At 25.1% G+C, this 7,500-nt stretch overlaps 1 protein-coding gene across 7 annotated transcripts in view; it reads right to left on the bottom strand.

Annotated features, from left to right (window-relative positions):
* Nucleotides 1–7,500, bottom strand: part of LOC145283502 (dopamine receptor 2-like) — a 1,112,732-nt gene that overhangs the window by 1,104,773 nt on the left and 459 nt on the right. The window lies entirely within an intron of this gene.

Here is a 7,500-nt window from a genome sequence, read left to right as displayed (position 1 = left end):
GTAATATACATTTCACTGTTGATGTTATAAAATTATTGCTTGTATATGATACATTGTGGTCTACATTGCACTGTAGAGAACCTACTGTTGATTTTATAAAATTATTCTTATATAAAATGACTTGCATTAAAGTTTACAATGCAAAAGTAAAGTATTGTGCTCTACACACGAACATTTATTTCGAACGCGCCCCTGCTATATTAAAGAACCTCCTGCTGATTTTATATAGTTGGACTTCATCGTTATAATGGATTCAATTTAAGTTTATAATGCCAGTGTGATACTGGTTATGTAGGCAGGCTTCATTTCATGTGCAGACTCGTATCAAGGAAATTTTTATTAATAGCAGTTATACATAAGACCTTATTCATGATTGCATGAACAAAAAGGTTGCACATTTCAAATTCCTTTAAATATACATCCAAAATTAGACGGGGTAGTATAGGATATGTACGTCTCCCTTCCTCTCCAATTTAGACTCTGCTGTTGGCCAGCATTTTGTTTGGAATCCTTATTGTGCTAATAAGTATAAAATAGAGTGTTTGAGGGACTTCATAGAGCGAATCCCCAAAACTTTTAAAATTTTAGAATCTGTCTCTATCCAGATTTGAAAGCCTTCCTTTTGCCGACAGAAAGAAATCGATAAAAACGGACTAATTCGTTTGTGTTTTTTTTTCAATTTTAATCGCCGTATACTCATTCATTGAATTAAATTGTTTATTTAAATCGTCTTTTGGTACCTTAAATAATAATTAAAAAAAACATTGCTCTTTATTTTCATCATTAATATTATTTTTATTGCTATAGACTTTTCCTGGTGAAATGATAGTCGAATGAGCTTTAAAGAGTTTTTTCACTAATGTTCATATATATATATATATATATATATATATATATATATATATATCGTTAGTTATAATTCCAAAGCCAAATATATTCATTTATGTGTTTGTGTGTGTATGTGTTATTTGCATTCATTATATATATAAATAATATTTATATTTATAGTATCATAGTAATATTGCATATATATATATATATATATATATATATATATATATATATATATATAATATTAGACTTGTATTAAATTGAAACATTTTTACGTATTTTTTTTCAGAATACTTAAGTAAAATTGTATACTGGACTGATGAACGGCTTCACATTGCCAGTTTTTTATAAAGTATCTATGCTTGTTTGTACGACAGTCATATAAAAAAAAAATATCAAAAAAAAATATTATTTTTTACACACGCGCATATATATATATATATATATATATATATATATATATATATAATAGTAAGAAAGTAGTTGCATTTTACAATGACAATTTATTGTTCTACTGAATACTCTAAAAACGATTTACAATGTTCTTATTTCGCGGAGTTTGAAAGAATGCTATTCTTGCTATTCTTCTCATCAGAAGGCAGAACGATATCAGAAAATGATATATGTATATGTATACATATATATATATGTATATATATATGCATACATATATTTATATATATATATATATAAGTTTAAATTTAAATCCGTATATATTTATGATAAAAAGTGTTATCCATACGAACATAGTATTGCTATAGATTCAAACTCTGTTTCAGTCATGACTATAATAAGCACGATATCGTCATGATAAAAAGTCTTTGCGTTTATGCTACGACTGAAAAATGTTCTCAAATGTGTGACTAATATATGTTTGAATAAATAAAACTTATTACTATGACTAAATTCACTATTTATTATAAAATAATTTATACAAACCCAGTATAGATTGTATGAATTTTTCCTTCTGGATACAAACTTCCTTTATTATATATATATATATATATATATATATATATATATATATATATATATATATATATATAGATAGATAGATAGATAGATGGATAGATAAATAAATAGATATTTATATATATATATAGATAGATAGATGGATAGATAAATAAATAGATAGATAGATATAAGCCCCCTCCTCTTTTTATATATATTTTCATCAGATGCGTATTTAAGCGAAGCCCGCTATTAGTTTGTTTGTAAACAAACTGATGGTTTGGGCACTGCGACGGGAAAGTTTTCACTTAATAGACACTTCAGGAGAAATATTTACGGCATTGATTCGTAGTCCGAGATTTAGAGCTGTCGACTGTAAAAAAATGTGTTGTGCCCCATCAGATAGAATCGAAACCAAGACGTATAGCTTTGCAGCATTACTATCTAAGCTACATATGCATATCAATCTTTTAGAAAACGTTGTTCAACGAATACTTGCGCCTGTATATAATGTATACGTTTAGTTAACTGCCAAGTTTCAGTTTTTCTATTTCAATCAACTATTTTTACCGGCTAACAAACAAATTGTATTTGTTGCACAGGTCTGCATCCCTTTTATATCGGGCTTAAGTCTGTAGACAAAAAATTGATAGGATCGTTTAGTAGAGACCGATCTACACAGAGAAGAAGATTATATATATATGTATATATTTATATATATATATATATATATATATATATATATATATATAGGCAAATAAATGGTTATTTCTTCCGTCTCTCTCTCTTTCTCTCTCTTCATATATATATATATATATTTTATTATATATATTTATTTATATATTTATTTGCCTATATATATATATATATATATATATATATATAGGCAAATAAATGGTTATTTCTTCCGTCTCTCTCTCTTTCTCTCTCTTCATATATATATATATATATATATATATATATATATATATATGTATATATATATATAACTGATTGATATATCTGTCAATAAAATGCCCCTGCATAGATAATAGACATCTTACACACCGATAAAATTGAATTACTACCCATCTATACTACAACTTTCCTTAAGCCTTAAAACTTATACTACATACATTTAAGACTATGATAAAGATCCGACACACCTTTCTACATTACATTCTATATAATACGCTCCTCCTTTATTTAGAATTCGATAAAACTCCCCACACATCTCTAATTGTAACTGATCTATTTCGTCCTAATGAATCCCAGGGCAAATACCGCATCCCCATTATGTTACCTAGCGTCTTCTCTATTCTTCTGATGAGAAGCATTAGGCTTCAAAATTCCTTGGCATAAAAAGGCCCTTCTATCCCCAACTAATTGTTTTTATTCCCGTATTGAATAAATGAACCAATCTATATATAACTGGTTATTTCCCCTTCTCTCTGTCTCTCTGTCTCTCTCTCTCTCTCTCTCTATATATATATATATATATATATATATATATATATATATATATATATATATATATATATCGACTTGTTAAACTACCAAATCAAATGGAGTTCAGTTTCCAATTTGAAAGTAATGAAGAACGCTCTTGCACTCTTGAAAAAGTTGTTGTTCGTCGTTAATTTTTCTACCCTCTAAAATATTTTATAATTAAATTTTTTTGAAAAAATTCTATTACTATCTCCGTCGAACATAATATTTTTGATGTAAAACATGTTTTACAAAAAAACGCACATGTTCAGTTCTTAAAGTGAAATTCTCTTTTGCTATCTCGCTTTAAGTGATGTCACCGGTTGTGAATTATTTTGTCTCAATACCGGTCGAAAGATGAACTCACTTGGAACAATTCAGTTTTTCGTAGACCACTGGACGCACATGCTAAAATTCAAAAGATATCGAATATATAATGAGTAAAAGTTGTGCTAGCTTTACAAGTGCTTGAAATGGATTTGCTATGGTAAACTCATAGTACTTATACCCCTTCTACTTAAATCATGATTGCATAGTATTGCCACACCGTGTGGACACACCGGTTCTCGCCAGATCACCGAAGTTAAGCAACGCAGAGTCTGGCCAGTACTAGATGGGTGACTATTTGGGAAGGCGAGGCGCTGTATGTACCAACTATCGCAGAAGATCATGCGAATCAAGATTCTCAAATATTTGTTCTCATCCCTACGGCTTTCATATTTATTCAGTTTCATGTTTATCGATTTGTTGATATGCGCCGTAACAATGACACCAGGGAAGTTACGGTAGCTTAGTGGTTAACGATACGACCAACAACTTTGGTGTGTCACGCTCGAATATATGTCGCCCACTTATGTGATTCCTCCCGTAATTACCCGATATCCTTCTATAAAGAATTCTTACAAGAAAGATATCGTGGAAGCGAATGCCAATAACAATCATTTTGAATAAATGATTCTAAACAACAACAAAGTCAATTTTATGTTACTTGTCATTCTGTGATAATGTATATTTATCCCATATATGAAAATAACACATAGGATATATGTGTTAGATTTTCTAAACAATGAAAATTAATCTGAATTTTCTCAATAACCTTTAATTCGAAAACCAAGCATCCTCCGGGTTAGTTTTGTTTATTTGCTTTTATTACAAAGAAGTTAGGCCCGAAGGCCACTCCAGGATAAAGGTTAATATTCATCGAGATAAGAGCTTATTAATTGTAAGTAGAAATTTGGTATAATTATCTGAGGGGACGGCTTTGCAAGAATTTGTTTACATTGGACTTGAAGACAACGATATTGTAATCAGCTGGAAAGCAGCGAGCGAAGGTTTGTTCTAGGAAAGAAGCCTTGTATATGAAACCCCCGTTTAGATTTAGGCACAAATAAAGAGTGCGGAAAATTGCTGATATAGAGTGTTAGTAAGATTTTTGTTGTTATTTAAATAAAAAAAAAAATCCAAAGTTTTTTTTTATTGTTATTCAAATATATAAAAAATAATAACCAAGTGTTTTTTATTGTTATTCAAATATATAAAAATATAATTCCGAAGTTTTTTTTTATTGTTATTCAAATATATAAAAAAATAATACCCAAGTTTTTTTTATTGTTATTCAACTATAAAAAAAAAAAATTACGAAGTTTGTTTTATTGTTATTCAAATATATAAAAAATAATACCCAAGTTTTTTTTTATTGTTATTAAAATATATAAAAATATAATTCCGAAGTTTTTTTTATTGTTATTCAAATATATATATAAAAAAACAATTCCGAAGTTTTTTTTATTGTTATTCAAATATAAAAAAAATAATACCCAAGTTTTTTTTATTGTTATTCAAATATATAAAAAATAATTCCGAAGTTTTTTTTATTGTTATTCAAATATAAAAAAAATAATTCCGAAGTTTTTTTTATTGTTATTCAAATATATAAATAAATAATTCTGAATTTTTTTTATTGTTATTCAAATATATAAAAAATAATTCCGAAGTTTTTTTTTATTGTTATTCAAATATATAAAAAAATAATTCCGAAGTTTTTTTTATTGTTATTCAAATATATAAAACATAATTACGAATTTTTTTATTGTTATTAAAATATATAAAAAAAATAATTACGAATTTTTTTATTGTTATTCAAATATAAAAAATAATTACGAATTTTTTTATTTTTATTCAAATATAAAAATAATTATCATTTTTTTTATTGTTAATCAAATATAAAAAAAATATTACAAAGTTTTTTTTATTGTTATTCAAATATAAAAAATAATTACGAAGTTTTTTAATTGTTATTCAAATATATAAAGAAATAATTACAATTTTCTATTTTTATTCAAATATAGAAAAATAATTCTGAAGTTTTTTTTATTGTTATTCAAATATATCAAAAAATAATTACGATTTTTTTATTGTTATTCAAATATAAAAAAATAATTACGAATTTTTTATTGTTATTCAAATATATCAAAAAATAATTACAATTTTTTTTATTGTTATTCAAATATAAAACATAATTACAATTTTTTTATTGTTATTCAAATATTTCAAAAAATAATTACGAAGTTTTTTATTGTTATTAAAATATAAAAAAAAATTATTCCAAAGTTTTTTATTGTTATTCAAATCTATCAAAAATAATTACGAATTTTTTTATTGTTATTCAAATATAAAAAAAATAATTACGAATATTTTTAATTGTTATTCAAATATATAACAATAATTACGAATTTTATTTATTGTTATTCAAATATATAAAAAAATAATTACAATTTTTATTGCTATTGAAATATAAAAAAAATAATTCCGAAGTTTTTTATTGTTATTCAAATATATAAAAAATAATTTCGAATTTTTTTTATTGTTATTAAAATATGAAAAATAATTCTGAAGTTTTTTTTATTGTTATTCAAATATATCAAAAACTAATTACGAAGTTTTTTTTTATTGTTATTCAAATATATAAAAAATAATTACGAAGTTTTTTATTGTTATTCAAATATAAAAAAATAATTACGAAGTTTTTATTGTTATTCCAATATATCAAAAAATAATTACGAAGTTTTTTTATTGTTATTAAAATATAAAAAAATAATTCCGAAGTTTTTTTATTGTTATTCAAATATATCAAAAAATAATTACGAATTTTTTTTATTGTTGTTCAAATATATCAAAAAATAATTACGAAGTTTTTTTTATTGTTATTCAAATATATCAAAAAATAGTTTCGAAGTTTTTTATTGTTATTCAAATATATCAAAAAATAATTACGAAGTTTTTTTATTGTTATTAAAATATAAAAAATAATTCCGAAGTTTTTTATTGTTATTCAAATATATCAAAAAATAATTACGAATTTTTTATTGTTATTCAAATATATTAAAAAATAATTACGAATTTTTTTTTATTGTTTTTCAAAATATAAAAAAAATAATTACGAATTTTTTATTGTTATTCAAATATAAAAAAATAATTACGAAGTTATGTTATCGATTTTCCAAATAAACACTACATCGATTAATAAAAAGGAAATAGATATTATATTTCTGATTTTTAGATGAGGTTCGAAAATTGGTGTTGTTTTGATAATAAGGACTAGTGTTCTCAATTTAGTGTTATTCTAACAACTTTTCGAACGATGTTGAACTCGGAAATCTCCGTTGAAATTAGGAATCTGCATGCAATTTCAAACAGAACCGTTATACGGGTGTAGCATGCGCTCTTTCCGTCAGCCATGACCAGGTAGAAGTCTTAAATGATTCGCGATTGTACTCTTAGTATCGTCTGCACTGAAGATTGAAATAAACACTTCCAGAAAAGTGTCATTTAGAACTGACTTTTTTACCAACTACTTTATCCGTTACGTCACAGGTCTCTGTGGATAATACTTTTTGAAGAAGGCCGAAGGTTACCTCGACCGAAACGTTGTATAGATAACACTGAAAACGAGACCAGTAGTACAAATAATACTAATTATAATTGAGAAATAGATGTTTTCTTTTATAATTATATGGAATCACGTTTTTTATCGAATGTTTCTGCGATATATGATTTTTGCGGGTGCCCCGAGAACAATGGTGGCATTGCGAACCATCACCAATAACGTGTTTGCTTGTTATTTTATATGGAGAACAATAAGACAAAATTCCTTTTTAAAACGTTACCTAACAGGAACGTAATTTGCTATGTGTTTAAATAACCTGTTTGTTTTCAACGAGCAAAAATACATTGAGGAAAAAAAAAAAAAAA

This window comes from Euprymna scolopes, chromosome 8, assembly GCF_053919585.1.
Source record: "Euprymna scolopes isolate OS-2025 chromosome 8, ASM5391958v1, whole genome shotgun sequence".
In the NCBI taxonomy this organism is placed as follows: Eukaryota; Metazoa; Mollusca; class Cephalopoda; order Sepiida; family Sepiolidae; genus Euprymna; species Euprymna scolopes.
Note: the sequence above shows the minus strand (reverse complement) of the source record. Positions and strands in the feature narration are given on the sequence as shown.